Below are 21,026 nucleotides of genomic sequence, written 5' to 3'. Positions count from 1 at the left end.
GTTTAAGTATTTAAAAACAGTAATTATCCTAAAGATGGTATGTGCTTGATGATTTGTGCGATGGTGTTCAATAATGAGCTTAGCAATTTAAACCAAAAGATATTTTACCTCAATTGCCTCTGAAAGGCAATAAGCTGGATTTTGAATTTAAATTTTGCTTATCTTAGAACATAAAATCCATTGGAAATCAATTAAGTAAGTTAGTAGAAACTGCATGTTTTATTTTGGGTAAAGTATTTTTCGTCTCCTATCTACATTCAGACTTCTTTTTATGTTGTAACCCATATTGGTATGTATTCATTCTGTGGGCTGTATCACACTGTATTTGGGCTTTGGCCAAGCATTATAATCTTCCTCCAGCCGTAATCTTAACTTCTTTCTCTACCTTCCATATCATATTAATGAGCTACTGTCCAACCAATGGCTTCAGCCAGGCATATGGTACTCACTTGTCAGCTCTTTTTCTTTTATCCCCACATGAAATCGAACACTATATCCCATTAATTTACTTTATACATTTAACAGGAAGCTCTCCCCTCCTTTCCCTTCCATTCCACTCGTTATTCCTTAGATTCTCATTATTTATCACCTGGATAATTGTAACAATCCTAAACATACCTCCTTGTTTTTGGTCTTAACACTTTCTTACACAGACCAAAGAGAGCTCTCTCATTTTAGTGTCACTTGAACGTGACACTCATCTGCTCCAGTATGATTACCTCCTTTACCTTCACTGTAAAATACAAAGTTGAGCTTGATTGACTGGCCCTCTGCTATCTCTCTGGTCACTTTTCTTTCCACACTCTGACCCCACTCTGAGGTGTCCCAAATGGAACAGGCCATGGTATAATTTAACTGTGCGTTTTGCATATGTATGTGGCTCCTTACACTCAGGGCACCTTGCTGTCCTTCGCACACTATCCCCAGTCTTTTCTCAGCTCTAAATATAATACACCCGGACTCCACTGAGGCATCACTTTTTATTTGAAAAGATGATTCCTGAGCTCCTCTTTCACCTTTTTTTTTTTTTCCCTTTGAGTTAGTTGATCTCATCACATGTTTCTATCGGAATTTCTGCTTCCCTCTTTCCTAATTGATCATCCTATATTATGATTAGTGACGTTTTCCTCATTATGCATTGCACATCAGATTATGTGTTTGTAACTAAAACACTGTACATTATACACCTCTTTTTCACACAAATGTACGTATATTCTCTCTCTCCCTCCCTCTCTTTCCACCTTTCCATGAATTCATGCTGGTATCCCCAATTCCAAACCAACAGACAGGTTATTCTACTTTTCTCCTTGGGCATTTTGTCAATATTGTTCACTCCAGAGATTCTAAGTCTTTTAAGATACATATTACAGACTTACCAGCAAACCTTACTTGCACATACAATTTGGCTTAGTTGATACAATTAGTTGAAATGTATTGTCTAGACAGTACTAAACTTTACAGGAAAAAAATGAACGATTTGAAAGCTTTTGTGCATATGGCAATATGCCATTGTATATATCACCATCTGGTTGGTTGTCTAGATTCGTATTTATTTGTCCAGATGTCTGGTGCTAGATAGAGAGATTCATTGCCACTGTACCATAACACCTAGGTGGGGTGTATTGGGGTCTTTGCTTGATATTCTCATTAGCTACCATCTCACACACATGATAGGTTCTGAAGAATGAAAATTCCATTTTCTGCTTCTTCCTCCTTCCAGTATTGTAATTCTGGGCAGTGCTATGAATACGATAGCCTCATAAAAATGTTCTTGCTGAATGAATGTGTGAATTAAGGTATCCATTGAAGATCATGAAGGCTCATTAGTCTATTGAAAATATGTGACTTTAATTATAAATTATTTCCTTTCCTCTGCTATATTGTACTTGAACATAACATCATAACTAAAGGTGCACACACAGATGAGTTTTCTAAGGCAGCCTCACCACTTTATCATGTTTAGATCCTCTAAGTTAGGTTTAGTGTTTGGAAATCGTCCACAGATATTTACCCTGGTTTTGTTGTCTTCTTCCAAATTGCATGTCACAAGTTTTTTAGATGATTGCCTATGCTTCTTGCTTTTAAGTAAATAGGAATGTTAACCAACACTGATTTATTTAAAATATGGGGATTTCTATGGGGCGCGTGGGTGGCTCAGTCAGTTGAGTGCCGACTTCAGCTCAGGTCAGGATCTCACGGTTCGTGGGTTTGAGCCCTGTGTTGGACTCTGTGCTACAGCTCAGAGTCTGGACCCTGCTTTGGATTCTGTGTCTCCCTCTCGCTTTGCTCCTCCCCCACTCACGCTCTGTGTCTCTCTCTCAAAAATAAATAAACATTAAAAAAATTAAATATGGGGATTTCTGCTTTTATATTTAAGCAACCAACAGAATGAGCTTCACATAAATTAAAGAGGTGATGTGAAAGGGAATGTTTTTTATTGTTTGGTAGAATATTAAAACAAGTTAGGGATATCTGTTTCTCTTTTGTGTAATCTTTTCTTTTGGGTAACATGATCCAAACAGTGTGACATGCCCTTTAAGCTCAGCTTGATTGGCAGAAAGCCACAAATTCTCCTTGTCTCTGACAGCACAATGCCAAGCATACTGTCTCATCACTACAAATCTCATTATTATTTATGCTATGTGAGTGTGCATTGATTTTCATTCAGAGTAAATTCCCATAAGATTTTTATATATATAAATATATAATATATATATATATATATATATATATATACTGCAGAGTAATCTACTGAGTTTTATTTAAACTCTCTCTCTTGTCCACAAGCTTTAATTATATAAGAATCCAAGTTGATAAAAAACAATTTTTTTATAGCTAAAGGCAAGGAAATAGTTTTCCCTGCATAGCACCATTCAAAGACTTGATTACTTGTCATGTATTTCTTTATTTTCATTTTATGGTTTTCTGCAGCTTCTGGATGCTCAATTAATGATCATTGGTTATGAGGAAAAAAATAGTAAGATAAAACTATTATTTTTAAGGGATTGGTTCACAATATAAAGTGACTTTTCAAATTAACCATTGATTGTCTATAAGCTGAGAGAAATATTGAGATAGACATGTATTTAGCAAAACTTAGTTCAATGGTGATTAACTTCTGATGGTACAGAGATCATCATATATTCCCTTTTCTCAGCAAGAAAGACAGTCACTACTTTCTCAAGTTTTGAGCCAGCTATTCAAGTTGATAATGCTACTACTTGCTGTTTGTAATCTTCATTTTGCTATATGAAAATATATTCTTAGAAGCCATTTCCAGTTTCCATGTGGAAACTAGTTTCCCTTATACTTATGGAGATCCCAAAGTGACTTAGAGGAAGTGTGTGAGATTCCTGTCATTCCTTCATGTGTCTGAGTCTTGATAGGACTGATAGGAATTCCAACCTCTCTGATCTTACAAACTTGATTTTTCTGAATTAAACTTTTTTGGTGTTCCGTTCACTTTTTTTAGTATGTGTGTAATCCGATAAAATTTATGAAATAAAGTAGATAATAAAAATAGGTTTACGTTCTACACAACATAGATTGATGTGGTATATTGCAAAATATTAGTAGACTGATACAAAGAAGTAGTATGAAGTTACAGCTGTCATTCAGCAAATGTTTATCAGTGATTATGTTTTTCATTGGTGAAATTTCAATAAATTTAATAAATTTTCTTAAAATGACATAATTATGTTTCCTTCATAGAGAATAATTTTTCCTTTGACTCCGATAAAGTCCTTGGACTGTATTAATCTTCCATTCCTGTGTAACAAATTACCACATACTTAATGGCTCAAACAACATACATTTATTATGTCAGTTCCTGTGGGTTAGAAGTACAGGCACAGCATGTCTGTTCAGAGTCTCATAAGGCTGAAATAAAGATACCAGCTAGTGTTGAATTCTCATCTGGAGATTGCTATCCTATTCCAAACTCATTAAGGTTGTTGGAAGAATTCAAGTTCTTACAGCTGCAGGAACAAGATCCTTGTTTTCTTGGGGCCATCAGCCTACCGTTGATTTCAGAACCTGCAGACTACCATCGAGTCCTAGCCAAGTAGCTTCGTCCATAGGCAGTTGATAACATGGCTGTCTCTTTGGACCCAGGCCAGCTTTGAACTGCTCTGACTTGTAGGGATTCACCTAATTAGGTGAGGCCCACCCCAAATAATCTCCCTTTTTATTATTCATCCAACTGCATAGAGATATTAGTTACATCTGCAAAATCTCTTTGTCAGCAGCAAAAATAACATAATTATGAGAGTGAAGTTATAGTTACATGATTATGCACATTCAGGGGGTTCCACCATGGGGCAGATTTTGGGGGCCGTCTTAATAAGGACCATGTAACTTTGGGAATAGTTTGAAACTAGAAAGAAAGAAATAGGAGGAAGTAAGAGAGGGGGGAATAGAGAGAGAAAAGTATCTTATAGGAAAATATTCAATGTAAAATTCTCAGCGTGGTGAAATGCATATGGATTGATTCATTCAATCTCTTTTTTAGAGCTATACATTAAATACATTGTTTTAAGTAAGTCCTAATTACATATACAGGGTAGCTATTTTCATATCATGTGACAAAATATTATAGTGACTTTTGTTTGCTTTTTATTTGTCACATTGGGAATGTTCTTAGTTTTGGCTGACAATGCAGTATTCCATAGTTCAATATATCATGAACAGTGATGATAGAATGAATCTTTTCAGATTACATCCAAATACTCTATTTCAACCTCATGTAAATGTTAGCAGTGAAGAAATTACATCTCCAAAAGATGAGAAATTATTCTGTTTTTAAAAATATACTGAGTTGTATAGACTTATGAGTTAACATATTCTTAAAATAACTAGTAACAAAAATTACTTCAATTACTTAAGTTTGTCACTTAAGGTGGTACTTGGAATTAGTAATAGAACTATTACATTTTTTTCCCAAAAATTAAAGCTGTAAAAAATGTGTGAATAAATAAGTTTTTACATGTTAAAATCCTATGAGGAAAGAGGAACAGAAAAGTTTTGCATGACTTCTGAAAGATACCTACAGTAAGTGAAATGACATCTAATAAATCTAATAAAAATGATTCAGAAAAATTGAATTTTGATTGACTTTGGTTAGTGTAATTAGTGCAGAATTCTTTTCAACATGACAAAGAACAAGGGCAATATAACCCAAATTCTTACAATTTAAAATGCAAATACAAAATATTGTTTCAAATATCAAAAGACTTGTTCTTCTGGTAAACTCCATTATATCATTTTGCTACCCCATTTTTTACATCTTATACAAATTCCCATTAAAATAAGGTAGTAACACTAAATCCATTACTTCTTTGTTTTTTAAAGCCTTATTAAACTGCACGTTGTTTGACTGCCATTCTGTGTGTGTGTGTGTACGTGTGTGTGTGTGTGCACGCGCGCGCACGCCTGTGAGGGGAGGTTAATTGTTTACTTAGAGCTGTTGCCAGGATATAGTCAAGAGGTGTTTAATAACCCCACTTTTTGTTTTGTGTTGGCTTGTTTTTGTGGGTGTGGAGGGTAAAAGAGTAAGCAGAAGAGTGATACACAGGTCTCTCTTTTCCTATTTTTGCTTAGCTGTAAACAGAAGTTAATTTAGTTTCATTTTTGTTTACACCAGCAAACTTGGCTTTATTATATCCACCGCCCACCTGAAACAAATATAACATAGCCCTGGTGATCCCACCCAAGTTGTTTCTAGGTGTCAAACTCATTATCCTAATGAAAATTCCTTTATTTGATAACTATAGAATAGCAAATATGAAGTCACAGTATGTTGATTTGGCTTCACTTAAGAGATTTAACTTCAACTTTACACACCTTTGAACAATGAAGTTCATATAGGTGAGAAAAGGAGAAAAATTGGCTATCATTCTTGAACTGGTGTTTTAATTTGACATAAATTTATATTTAAATAATTCACACACATGTATGTACATATAAATATATTCCTCATATATATTGCTGTTTGTTTATTTTGTAAAAGTATGGCCCAATTATTGTAACTTTAGCCCTTTAAGAGTGATTTTAAATTGGGGGCAGGGCTAAGGCACGGGGGCAGGAGTTGGGAGAAAGCATATCAGAGGAATAAATAATGCCAAGAGTGAATCTAACTGTAAACTATGGACTTTACGTGATAATGGTGGGCCATTGTAGGTCCATCAGTTGTAACAAATGTACCACTCTGGTGGGTGAGGTTGATAATTGAGAAGGCTATGAATGAGGAGGGGCAAGAGGTACATGGAATATCTTTGTATTCTGCCCAATTTTGCTGTGAAACTAAAATTTCTCTTTAAAAAAGTCTACTTAAAAACAAACACAAAACAGAAAAGCATCTTTGCTTTGGATGTTTTGAAGATTCTACAAGAAATTTGACCATTTATTTACGCAACAATCATTGAACAAATATTCTTCAGTTATGTGCAAGGTCCTTCTGAACAAAATAGACATAGTATCTCCTCTGCTGGAGATTATAGTCTACTGTGGATGGAGTAGGGGTATCAAACACACAACTACTCAAGAAAATATACAATGTTAGAAAATATTAATCACAACTATGAAAGTGAACTGAAGGATTTTACTAAAGAGGAAAATGCAAATTAGGTAGGAACATCAGGCAAGATTTAGAAGTGACATTTAAGCTGGGCCTAGAGGGGGAAAAAGTGGAAATATGAGGGTAAGAAAAAGCCAAGAGAATATGGTGTCGTGAAAGCCAGGAGACTATATAGCATATCAAGAAGAATGTGTTTGTATTATATATTGCTAAAAATAGTTTATAGGAGTTGAAAGTATCCAGTGAATTTGACAATGAGGAAATCATTGCTGACTTCAGCAAGAGCAGAGTTAGAGCTAAAACCAGACTGCAATGAGTTGATTTTTTAATTTTTTTCCAATATGTTAAGTATTTTTTAAATTATAATCCGTAGGGGTGCCTGGGTGTTTCAGTCAGTTAAGCATCCAACTTTGGGTCAGGTCATAATCTCATGGTTTGTAGGTTTGAGCCCCAAGTTGCGCTCTCTGCTGTCAGCACAGAGCCCACTTTAGATCCTCTGCCCACCCCCCTCTCTCTCTCTGCCCCTCCCCTGCTCACACTCATGTGCACGTGCTCTCTCAAAATATAAACGTTAAAAAGTGATTAAAAGAACTTAAGAAAAGAATTTGTAACCTTTGTAATGTTTTAAAAATGTGAATGGGAGGTTTACTGAAGCAGAATGTATGGATGGTAATTATGTAGAAATGTTGAAAATGTTTCCTAGTGGTTTTGACCATTAACTTACACTTCCCATTCCTGGTTGTGAATGTCCCTGTTGATAAAGAATTAATGTTAATAGCAACAAAAGGTCATAGTTTAGTCATTCAGAACTGCAGGAATATAAAAATAGTGAAACCACTGCACACATGAAAATCCCACAAAACAATTCACTTAAGCACTAAACAAACATTTCTTTTATATGATAATTTTTTAAGGCTGTTATCACAAGTATTTGTTTACTTAATTTACTAACAAATATTTATCAGAGGTTTATTTGTTCTGGACACTAGATATGGGTACCATTGATGTGGCTACTGTGAACAAGAGAGTTAAGCTATCCTTATCTTCACAATTTGTATGTCATATAATATTTGTACAGATATTAAAAGATAGACAACCAACTTTTTTGAAGGAGTCCACGTAATAGATCAGGCATAAGTGAGGTATAATTAAATGTTGATGCTGGGAGGAGGGTCATGGATTACTTAGGAATAGTAGCAATGAGTCTCTCCTGTTGAGGAGGAAAAAAATAAGGAAGTAGGGGACTTTAGAAGAAAATTTAATAATAAATTTTTTTTTCAGGAATATTTTTAATGGTTCTTTGCATTTTGACAGCTACAGATTGTTTTTCCTTCTTTGTTCAACAAGTATGAATGGATACTGGGAGAGCACCTTTACGTGTGAAAGTTAAATGATAGAGTCTGTGTGTCTGTGTGTCTTTAGTATAAATGAAGCTGTTGAAAGAGACTGTTTTCACCTTTCTGAGGCTCACTGAGATGCTTGTATTCTAAAACCTGACTGTGCTACATTATTAAGTGGCTGACCTCTTATCCATATCTATGATTTTATATTGTTTTTGTGGATTTGCCAAAAGGCAAACATAATATTTTTTTTGGTAAATTTTAACCAAAGATAGTCTTGTTATAAAAGGAATGGCTTATGTATCAACTGAAGTTACATATTCGTTTTATGCTTAGTAGTTATCTGAGTCTCTTGAGTACATGCTCTTTTATATCAATTCAAACAGCTGACACCTGATTTGCTGTTACAGATCTATGGTCCCCCTGACCCCATCAACTCAAAGAAGTTCCATTTTTATGCCCAAGTGTGTATATTAACAAAATGGAAAGTGCCACTCAAAAATGGCTCCTATTTCCTGATCCATGGTTCAATCAGAACATGAGGTATAATTGTTCCTTCTGTTATTAACAAAGAAATAATGTTGGAGTCTACTATAAACTAGATTCAGGATTGGATCATTAATATTTTTTCAAAACAATTGTATGAAATACCTTTTTTTTTTTTTTTCAGTATCACATCCTTTGCTGGAAACAAGATATGCAAAATCAGCAAAAATAAACATGATCCTTGTCTTCATGGAGTTTATATCATAGTGGGGAGTGAAATATGAATTGACCAATCAAACCAATAACAATAGGGTAAATACAGAGGTAGAGTACCTAATTAGGGGATCTGACCTGATAAAGGAGGTCAGAAAGGCTTTTCCCCACAAATTACTATTTGCACAGTGAAGGATAAGAAAGCACTAATTGGATTTGATGGCAGGGGGGCAGGAATGGGGAGAAACACCTTTCAAAGAAGGAAAAGTGTGTGCAAAAACCTTTTGGCAAAAGGGGTTGATCATTGTTCACACATTCTTTGTTGCTGTCTCAAACAGGGCAGGGGCAAGAGATATACTAGGGAATTTGGAAGGCACATTGTATTTTCCCAGGAAAAGAGATCTAGGAAACAGTATATCCCTATTTATTATTCTCTGCTGAAGTACTCTGGGTTACCTGAACAGAGCCAAATCTCTAGTTTTTATAACTAGAGCAAACCATTGCTAGATATTCAGAATGGTGTTCAAAAAGTTTTTCTTTGTGTATGTTTGTGTCTACTTGGCAGTGTGTTGTTTAGACTTAATTTGTCTTCCAGCCTCCTGTGATATTGAAGAATTTTTAGCAAATATGAAATATAGTAGGCAAAAAGGACTCAGTGAATGTATGTATTTATATACTCAAAAATACTGATCCAGTTATAAAAGGAGAAAAATATTTTACCGTAGTTCTCATTGTTTGAGGACTTTACATTGCGGTGACTAAATTCTGTTTTGATAAGCAAGTTTCTTATTCTTTGAAATGTTACAGAAGTGATTTATTATCCAAAATTAACATTATTTTCTTAAGGTAGTGTAATAGCTGAAATAAATTTTCTACTTCTTTTGTTATGGAAGGTTCCTTCACCTCTGGCAATGCTGATGAAAAATCCATTTTGTTTTTTTGCAAGTGGATAAAAAATATATTTTTCATTCCTGAATTAAATATTGTATAAAAATAAAAGTTTATTTTTGAAGTTATAAAACGATCACTTTATAATAAAAGGCTATTCTCGGTGCGCCTGGGTGACTTAGCTGGTTGAACATCTGACTTTAGTTCAGGTCATGATCCTGTGGCTCGTGGGTTCAAGCACCATGTCAGGCTCTGTGCTGACAGCTCTGAGCCTGGAGACTGCTTCAGATTCTGTGTCTCCCTCTCTCTGTGTCCCTCCCCGACTTATGCTCTCTCTCTCTCTCTCTCAAAAATGAATACACATTTAAAAAATTTTTAATACAAGGCTATCCTCACTGACACAACTAGAGGCTTTCTACTGGCTTCTGTTTTGTTCCTAAGAAATGTTTCATATTATCAGTTTAGATACACACCCAATTTACACTAAGGTATAGCCGTGAAGGATACATACTTTCAGGAATGGAAGACAAGGACAAAGGAGATATGTGATGTAAGTGCCCATTGGCTCTTAATAGCTTCTAGGGAAGCTCAGTAAGTAGTGGAAGAATGCTGCAGGCAGGGCTATAGAATAATTTAATTAAATTGTTAACTTTTCTCCTCAAACATTGCTGTTAGAAATTTAACCAACAAAAGTGGATAAAGGTGATCAAAAGTGAGCTGTTTGGGATCAAAATGTATCTTAATCTCAAGCAGAAGGACTTGCTTAAGAAATATTCTTGATTTTATTGAAGAATATCTATTGAGGAATATTGAAGAATGCTATAATTTAGATCTTTTTGACATGCTTGTCCAGCAGTCTTATTGTGTGAACATGTGTGCATCAGAATTACAGTATGAAGGTGACATTCACCTCTTTATTGATTGCTATGGGAAGGCTTCATGAAAATCTTAGCCCACCAGGTGTAGTTTATATGTATATACTTCTCAGAAATATAATAATGGTTAGAGGACAAAATAAGAAATAGTCTCAGCTCACCGCTGACTGTTTAAAGTCCTAATTTCTTTGAGTCTCATTCTTTTTGTTTTTAACTTTCGAGTGTTGGGTTATACAGTCTCTAAACTCTGACACTTCATGATTTTGTGATTGTACTAAATCTCCCTTTCTTCCTTAAAAGCATAAAATAATACTATTTTATAACATTTTTGATATCACAAAAAGGAATGGGTTCTGGCAGGAATCACACGGTGTGCTTTTTTCACTCCATGGGGAAACAGTGTGTGTCTGTTTTAAATTGTTACTTTTGGGGCGCCTGGGTGGCGCAGTCGGTTAAGCGTCCGACTTCAGCCAGGTCACGATCTCGCGGTCCGTGAGTTCGAGCCCTGCGTCTGGCTCTGGGCTGATGGCTCGGAGCCTGGAGCCTGTTTCCGATTCTGTGTCTCCCTCTCTCTCTGCCCCTCCCCCGTTCATGCTCTGTGTCTCTCTGTCCCAAAAATAAATAAACGTTGAAAAAAAAAAATTAAAAAAAAATTGTTACTTTTGAGTAGCTAAAAAAAGTGATATACAACATTGCAGAATAAAAGTTCATGGAGATATGATGAACTTTAAAAAAAGGTGTCATGGTTTTAAAAATGATAAACATGGCTGTTTGGGGGAATTTTACATATTGGGTGTAAATTGAGAGATTTGTGTGGATCTCTCATCTCTTGGAGGCCCCTAAGCCTAGATTACCAGGGTAAATACCGTAATACTAACTTATGCCAGCATGAGCCATTGGCATACTGTGCCAGATGGCTGGCAACCTTGAGCGAGATAGGAGTAGTGTATATTCCCTCTTGCCCATGTGAAATTCCTTATTTAACTAAAATGGAATGGCAGTATTTAGAATGATGATGAACATTGTTGAAGGTAATTAGCTGGTTAACTAACTCCAGGTTCATGTGGTATTAATTCGAGATGTTCTTTCACAGACTTAAATCTCTTCAGAACATGGCCTGACTTTGCCCTTTATATTCTTACTGGCTTACTACCTCAGTGTCCTTATAAATGAATAAGCAAACGTACAAAACAAAACGATGAATGCTGTAGCCAGGATATTTTACTCTTTGAAGGCCAGAGTTAGGATATTGTTTACAATTTTTTTTCATATATTATGGAGGATTGAATTGCCTCTGATTTTCTGGATAAGCCCTCCCAATAGAAAAGTTTAATTTGTGCTTCAGATGTTATTAATTAAAGACATGCAAAAATGAAATACTTACCAACTGAAACTCAAAGTAAGTCCTGTAATTATATACAACTTAAAAAAAAAAGGTTTTATGCCAATATTTGTAAAGCAGTTCTTCTTAGCAATGCAGTTTGAGATCACAGCAAACAACTGTTTGATTTCTCTAATATTGATTTTGATAATAATCATGTCACATGATGTCACAGAGGCAAACTGATATAATTAAGCATTCAGTAAATTGAGTTATAAATTTTTTTCTTAGCCCATTTACAAAGAGATCTTAGTCTTTTTGTATGTGTAGTCATGATGCATATTGACTCAAAATTCTGTCTTAGGTTATAAATGCATCAAATGGAGTCTACTTTTCTTGAGCATTTATTATATTCTAGGACCTAAGTGCCTTATGTATATTGTCTCATTCAGTCTTCACAAAAATACTAGTAGTATCATTTTATAGACTAAGATATGGAAGTGTAAGTATATTAAGAAAATTATCTAGGCTCAGCAACATGACAAGTGTCTTAAATTTAAAAGTAGTTCTTTATGATTCTGAAGCTTGCGTTTTATTTTTTAGGTTTATTTTTGAGAGAGAGCAAGAGTGGGTACAGGTGCAGGCATGGGTGGGGGAGGGGCAGAGAGAGAGAGGGAGAGAGAGACTCCCAAGCAGGCTCCACGCTGTTAGCATGGCCCCCAAATCAGGGTTCGATCTCAAGAACAAGGAGATCATGACCTGAGCAGAACCAGGAGTTGGATACTTAACCCACTGAGCCAACCAGGTACCCGCTGAAGCCCATTTTTTAATGGCTCTGTTAAACTACTCCCAAACCTAATTGATGTGTTGATAGCAACGTGGTTGTCACTGTGAGAATTGGAATAGTTCCTTCTTTTTCCTTTGGAAATTTATACTCGGATGTGTGTTGTCTGCTTAGCATTTCCCTGGCCACCCTCAATAGACATGTTTTACAATGCCATCATATTATCCACATTTTGATTCAAATTAAATTGCCTGCTCTTTTATATGAGGATGGAGTTCTCTGTCTTATTTTCCTCCTGTATTCCTAATACGGGATACCTGACTCAATAAATATTTGTTGAATGAGTGAACACATTTAAGCTGAGTTTTAAAGGTTAGATAACAATTGGCTTTTGCAAGGATGTCAAGGAGCTTTGATGAGTGGTGACAGATGTTAGAGATGTATATTTTGAGTTTGGCTCTCTCAACTCCAGAGAGGGCTCCTTTGTCTTTAGATAAATTAAAATATAGATCTTGTCCTTCTCAGGCTGTTGCATAATAGAGCTAGTATCCATTGCCTTTCTTTCTGTCAAAGTCAAGAGTCAGTGCAAACTATATTCTATCATCCAAAGTAAGAATACAACTATGCTTTAATTTTCCTCAAGCCATTGATTGCTAATTGTCTGATGTTACATATCTCTTTAGTGTGTGTTCATTGTGCTATGGAACAGATGCTTCGATATGCAGTGTCTTAACATATACGGGGAGGTGTTGCATGGCATGTTTAAAAGTAAAAGAAAGAAATCTGTGGTTACTTTTTAAAACGTAGAGGTATAAGGTTATAATAGTGTGAACTCTTGCTTTCATGCATTTTGATTGGTTTACTTGTGTAAAAAACTAAATGATAGGACTTTTTGATAGCTGGGAATTTTATAAATGTTGTGGATCATATCTGAGTGAGCCCAGAAAATCATATAGTACGTGCAATCTGTTATATTGCAATAAGGAAAAATGAGAACCATTATGGTAGAGACAGCTTCATAGGAAGAATAGCAATAAGTAGAAGTTTAACAGCCTTATTTGAGTTCCTATACAACCTACTTTTCACCTTTTTACATTCATTCAAATACCTAATTCTGAATGGAGATACTAATTCTCCTGAAGGGATAAATCTTTCATGGCTTCTTTGATTTATAATGTTAAAAACAATTAGATCAATTGTTTTTTAAGACTAGTTTAATGAATGCATTGGAAGATAAAAAATCAACCCACTCTCCTTATAGGATTGGCAATAGTACATGAAGAATACATCATTCTAAAGAAAATCATTACATTAATAGTAAATTAATGAAAATGTTCTCATGCATAAAATGAATAATATAAACAAATTCACTATTGGTACATCTTATAAATACTGAATTTTTACATCTCACGCACACAAACACACACACACATATACACAAAATCTGAGGTAATAGGTAATAAACTTTTACTTATGGAGTCCTTGGATTCTGTTGTGAAAAGGATGAGTTGAATAATTCACATCAATAAAAAGGAGGAAAAGATATTATACATAAAGATTATCATAAAATAATATTCTCATTGCTTTATCTATTTGAGATCTATATATGATACAACTGTAACAGTCTTCCACAAATGAAGTGGAAACTTACAACACAAGTATTTTGACCATAACACCAGAGCAAATCTTTTTTTATTAACTGAGTTGAACTTTAAAATTATGTTATGACCAAAAATCAATAAAGAGAAACTGATTTAAGTTCATCCAAGTGTGAAGGGGTTTATTACTAGTGCTACATCACTCTAATGATGTTCTCTTAAAAATTTGTTTTTGTGATATATTGCATCTATTATTGCTAAAAGGATAAAACTGCAAAGCAACCTTGGACATTAATAAATCAATTTAAGAAAAGTAGGCAAATAGCCAAAGGAAAAGTAAAAAATCAGTATAGAGGTTTTAAATGTTAGGTAGTTATAATATATGCAAAGTATGCCATATCAAATTACTAATGAGGATTTCCTTCACAGGAATTTAAGTAACAAAGTATTGTCCTTATTAGTGACTTCACAGCATGCAGATAGGTAATACTTCTAAAGCTTGTTTTCCTTTATAACCTTCAAGGTAAAACAAAACAACCCTGCTATATATAAAAAGTAAAAAAAAAACAGAACAAAACCCTACTATATAAAAAAAAAGGAACTAATGTTCTGTGAGCTGAATTTCAGAAATTATTATTCCTCATGTTCTTAGTCCTATCCATACTATTTAGAATTGTACAGGCTTTGTTAAAAATATTAAGAAATCATAACTCACTTTTTACATTTTGTAAAAAGTGCACCTTACACTACAGAGAGCTTATATGATGAAAAAATGGCAATTTTAGTCCTCGCTAAAATAATTCCCTTAGGCTTTTCATCTTTTATCTTTTCTCAGTAATTTTTTTTCCACGTATATATTTATTTACTCACTTTCTCCTAATGGATATTTGGACTGTGACATATATATGTGTATACGTGTATATGTGTGTGTGTGTATATATATATAATATATATATACATGTATATGTATATACGTATATGTGTATATATGTATATATGTATATATGTATGTGTATACATATATATACGTACATATATGTATATGTATACGTATATTATCTTATATAATAGAATGCTTAGGGTAAATGTGATTATTGATTTCACGTATCACATACAAATAGAAGATTGTTCAAATCCTAAGTATTCATCTCTGTGAATTTCCACAAACTAGGCACAGTATCTAATCACCTCCCAAATCAGGTAAACAAAATATACAAATAATGCAAAGTCTTACTTGTCTTCCACCCACCACCACACTCCTCTTTTCCCCCAAAGTAACCATAACCTGACTTTAACACCAAATGTTAATTTTGCTTGTTTGGACAAAATATGGATTCATAAAATATGTATTCTTTTGTTTCTGGATTAATTCACTCAACAGTATATTTGTGAGATTCAATAGTTATTTCAGTAATTTCCCTTGGTGTATAGCTTCGTTTATGTGACTATGTCATAATTTATTTATTGATTGTACTGTTGCTGAACATGGAATGGTGGCCAATACAAACACGAGTAGAGCAATGAACATTTTGCATATGCTTTTTGGTGCACATATGTGGCATTTCTATTGGGATTAGATGTCAGAGTAGAATTCCTGAGTTACAGGTTTGCTCATCTTTAGTAGGAAAATGTCTTTGTTAAAGACTTTTCCAAAGTGGTGATATAATTTACACTTCTACCAACAGTGCACAGGAATTCCAGTTGTTCTTATTGTACATTTTGGCCAACCCCTGATATCATCAGGTTTTGTTGTTGTTTTTGTTGTTTTTATTTGTTTCTTTTATGTTGGGGGATATGTTTATTTAATATCCACCATTTTGTGGATATGTAGTGATATCTCATTGTGGTTTTAAAATATATTTTCATAATTATTAATGAAATTTAGAAATCTCTATATACTTACTGGCCACTTGTATATCTTTTATGAAACATCACGATACACACACCACACACACACACCACACACACAATGAGGAATAAACAGATAAAGTAAGTCAGGTGAAAATAAGAATAGGAAAACCTAATTCAAAGCCAATGGCAAATTTACTATCAATGGCTACTCACTTTTAAAGGATGGGCTACAAATTTGTATTAAGCTTCCTAGAAGTCAGAAAGAAAGGAGAGATATACAATAAATTATTCATTTCATGCCTTTTCTTGGACGAAGTCCTATGAAAAATTTATTTCATGGATTTTTATAAAGGTGAAACTATAAACAACATTCTCAACAACATTCCTGAAACAAGCAAAATGGCAAGTTCAATTAATTAATTTTCTTAGTATTCTTTCATGCAAGTGCATGGAAGAACTATTACTTGCATTAAGTTTTGTATACATAGTTATGTAGGTCTCTAGACAGCCATTGGGATATGAGCATATGGACTTATGCAAAAAAGACTATATTCCTAAATATCATGTTATTACTATAAATATCAGTTAGCAATCTTACAATAATGTACATAAGTACAGCAACTATATAAGACAATTTAGTCTATGTCTCTAATTATATTTATTTTTTTATTTTTTTTTTTCAACGTTTATTTATTTTTGGGACAGAGAGAGACAGAGCATGAACGGGGGAGGGGCAGAGAGAGAGGGAGACACAGCATCGGAAACAGGCTCCAGGCTCCGAGCCATCAGCCCAGAGCCTGACGCGGGGCTCGAACTCACGGACTGCGAGATCGTGACCTGGCTGAAGTCGGACGCTTAACCGACTGCGCCACCCAGGCGCCCCTCTAATTATATTTTAAAACTGTGCTGACCAACAGAGTAGCCACTAACCACATGTAATTATTTAAGTTTAATTTAGTTAAAATTAGATAAAACTAAAAATTTAGTTTCTTAGTTGCATTAGACATAATTCAATTGTCACTAGCCACAGGTTTTGTGACTATACTAGGCAGCACATAAATATAACATTTCAATGATCACAGAGAGATCTATTGAATAACATTATTTTAAAGCTTTAAAAGAATGTTTCTTATAATTTACAAAAATGCTGTGTTAATTGGAACATTTAACTTAAACAATCTATTATCTGTTGGTACCAGATAAAATGTGTCATGTATCTAATTGGAAGGATTAATGATTAAAAGGTTTATGTGATTGAAAGATTGCTCTTGGATCAGAAAACCTCAATTTTAGTCTCAGCCCTGTCTTCACATCGGCTCTGTGATTTAAGGAAAATCCTCAGTGTCAATCAAATTTAGTCTTACCTTTTGTATAACAAATGGATTAACCTACAGACTCCAAAAGAAATCTGAATTCTCTGAATTTCTTTTATCATAATCTTGCATCCAAATGAATGACAGCATAAAGATCATTTAAGGAATTCTGACGCTTTCGATAGAAAAAAAATCCTCTGAGTTTAAAGACAGAGTCCATCAAGTCTTAAAGATAACAAACAGCAGGGTTCTTAGGAGAAAGAGGCATTCTTCTTCCAGTTAAACCAACACTGTTGAAATATTTGTTGGTTCTTTCAGATATTACAATTTTACCCATTTAAGAATACCTGACAAAGATATTAAGAACATGAAAGAGTTTATTTCAATCTGACTCCAAACTGTAATCTGAAGGTGAGGTCAACTGTACACATTTCAACAAAAACATTTTGTCTCCAGATTCATCATATGCATCTTAAAGATATTAGTTCTGAGATTTAAAAATAATGAAAACGGGCGCCTGAGTGGCTCAGTCGGTTGAGGGTCTGACTCTTGATTTCGGCTCAGGTCATAATCTCACATTTGTGAGATCGAGTCCCATGTCTGGCTCTGCACTGAGCACAGAGCCTGTTTGGGATTCTCTCTTTCCCTCCTTCTCTGCCCCCCCACCCTCTCATGCTCTCTCACAATAAATAAATAAACATTAAAAAATAAAAATAATGAAAACAGTGATTTTGGTATATTTCATATCTTAACTGAAGCTTTTTAATGATATAAATTTTTATTTTGCTGACTTATTGACAACATTGCTGAAAGTGATGTGGAAACAAAAGCTTTGACTAATGATATGAAATCATTCTATTATATTCAGGTATGCTCTATTTAGTCAGCTTTACTGAAGTATAATTGATATATAAAATAATAAGATATTTAAAGCATACATCATGGTGATTTCATATATGTATATATTGTGAAAAGATTCTCCCAATCTAGTTAAAACATCCATCACCTCACATATTTGTCATTTTTGTGCATATGTGAGAACATTTAAGTTTTACCCTTTTGGCAGATTTCAGCCATGCCATACAATCTTATCAACTATTGTCACATGAGGCCCTCAGACCTTACTTATTTAAAAGTGTGTACACTTTTATCAACTTCTGTTTCTCTCACCCTCCAGCCTCTTGCAACAATTTTTCTACTCTCTATTTCTTAGAATCTGATTTTTTAAAATAATTCTACATATACGGGGTGCCAAGGTGGTACATTCGGTTAAGTGTACGACTTCTGCTCAGGTCATGATCTCTCAGTTCGTGAACTCAAGCCCCGCATTGGGCCTGTGCTGACAGCTTGGAACCTGGAGCCTGCTTCAGATTCTGTGTCTCACTCTCTGTCTGCCCCTGCCCTGCTCGCACTCTGTCTCTCTCTCTCTCAAAAAGTGAATAAACATTAAAAAAATATTTTAATAAAGACTACATATAGGCAACACCATGCATATTGTCTTTGTCTGGCTTATTTCACTTAGCATAATGCCTCCATGGTCTATCCATGTTGTTGTAAATAGCAGGATCCCCTTCTTTCTCATGGCTGGATGATATTGTGTAACATATGCACCACATTTTCTTTATCCATTCATCCATTGATTGACATTTAGGTTATTTTCATATCTTGGCTATTGGGAATGCTGCTGCACTGAACATGGGAATGTGGATATTCTTCAATAATCTGTTTTCATTTCCTTAGGATATATAGCCAGAGGTAGGATTGTTGGACCATATGGTAGTTCTATTTTTAATATTGTGAGGAATCTTCTTGTTTTTCATACAGGCTACACCAATTTATTTTCCTACCAACAGTCCACAAGGTATCCCTTTTCTCTACATTGTCAGCAATATCTGTTATCTCTTTCCTTTTTAATGATAATCATTCTAAGATGTAAAATGATATTTTAACATTTTATTTTATTTTTTGAGAGATAGAGTGTGAGCAGGGGAAGGGCAGAGAAAGAGGGAGACACAGAAACCAAAGCAGGCTCCAGGCTCTGAGCTGTATCAGCACAGAGCCGGGTATGGGGCTAGAACCCATGAATGCGAGATCATGACCAGGGATGAAGTGGGATGCTCAACCGACTGAGCCACCTGAGTGCCCCGATGTAAAGTGGTATTGCGATTTTGATTTGCATTTCCCTGATGAGTGATGATGCCATATGCTTCCTCTTGGCTGGCCAGGTCTGAAATAACCTGAGTTCTCTTTCTCACAAAAAGGTGTCACAGTTGTCTCTTTATGTAGAAGCTGGATAGGTGAGCAATGTCTTCAACAGTCAAGTCCATACTTGACTGTGGGTGGACAACCACAGCAGTGAAAGAGCGTTTTCCACAAAGACAAAAAAAAAAAAAAAAAAAAAAAAAAGGCTTAAAATGTCATAGTAGAAATGTTACCCTGAAGAATTCTCAGTAGACCTTGGGAGGGCAAATTTAGTTTTCATGGTGTCAGTTGCCCCTGAATAAGAAAGAGTTCTGGCTATCTGCAAATTGCCAATTTTTGTTCTTCATCAGATGAGATTATGTTATGTTGATTTCATGCATTTGGCACAGATGCTGCCAGACCAGCCCCCAAGACTCAAGACTGGGGCTGAGTTAAGTGGGAGTTGTTGTGAGATGGGTTAAGTGCTCTCTGCAAGCAGAACTTCCCCTCTGCTCTGCACAACAACTTCTGATGGTGCCTGCCTCCTTCACTCACACACTGGGGAGTTCCCAGAGAGAAGATGGAGCCCTGCTACGTGTTTTAGAAGGGAATTTCCAGGCCTAGCTTGTCCATGAAGAGTTGGATGGTGTCATCACACTTCCCATGGAGATTTAGGGCAGCCCAGTCATCCTTCAAGGTCTACTGCAAGTTCACAACACAGAGTGTGGACCTCCAGCTGGGGAGCTTTATCACATACCAGAAGCAAGAATACTTTTTATTTAAAATGTTTATTTATTTTTGTAAGAGAGGTGAGGAGGGGCAGAGAGAGGGAAACAGAGACTCCCAAGTACATTCCACACTGTCAGTGCAGAGCCTGATGCCAGGCTTCAACTCATGAACTGCTAGATCATGACCTGAGCTGAAACCAAGAGTTGGACACTCAACCGACTAAGCGACCCAGGCACCCCAAGGATACTGTTTTAGAACACTTAAGGTAGAACCTTAACACAGGATTGTGTCTGTTTTGGTGGCAGCTACAATGTTCCACCTCCCAATTCAGAAGCTTCCCCAAAATCTCACTGTCCCCAGAAGGCAACATATTACCCCATTGCTGGGTCCCTCACTTGTCACAGACCGTCAGTGCAGATCAGTGCCAAACTGAGTATAGAGGGAAACAGACCTCAGCGTAATAAAATAATCTAACCTTAAGACTGTAACATATAAACTCTGCGTAAGTTGCCATCTGTACCAATCCTTCCCAAACTCTTCCAGAAAATTCAAGAGGAAGGAACACTCCCAAACTCATTTTACAGGGCCAGTATGACTCTGTTACCAAAACCAGACAAGGATCCTACAAGAAAAGAAATTACAGGTCAATATCCCTGATAAACGTAGACACAAAATCATCAACAAGAGATTAAAACCACATTCAACAATACATGAAGGGATTATGGCCCTTTAAATTAATTACCATGATCTAGTGGAATTTATTCAAGGGAAGCAAGGATAGTTCAACATATGCAAGTTAATCAACAGCATAGATTACATTAACAAAATGAAGGATAAAAAAACCTGTATGTCCATCTCAATAGATGCAGAAAA

This window comes from Lynx canadensis, chromosome C1, assembly GCF_007474595.2.
Source record: "Lynx canadensis isolate LIC74 chromosome C1, mLynCan4.pri.v2, whole genome shotgun sequence".
NCBI lineage: Eukaryota > Metazoa > Chordata > Mammalia > Carnivora > Felidae > Lynx > Lynx canadensis.
Note: the sequence above shows the minus strand (reverse complement) of the source record.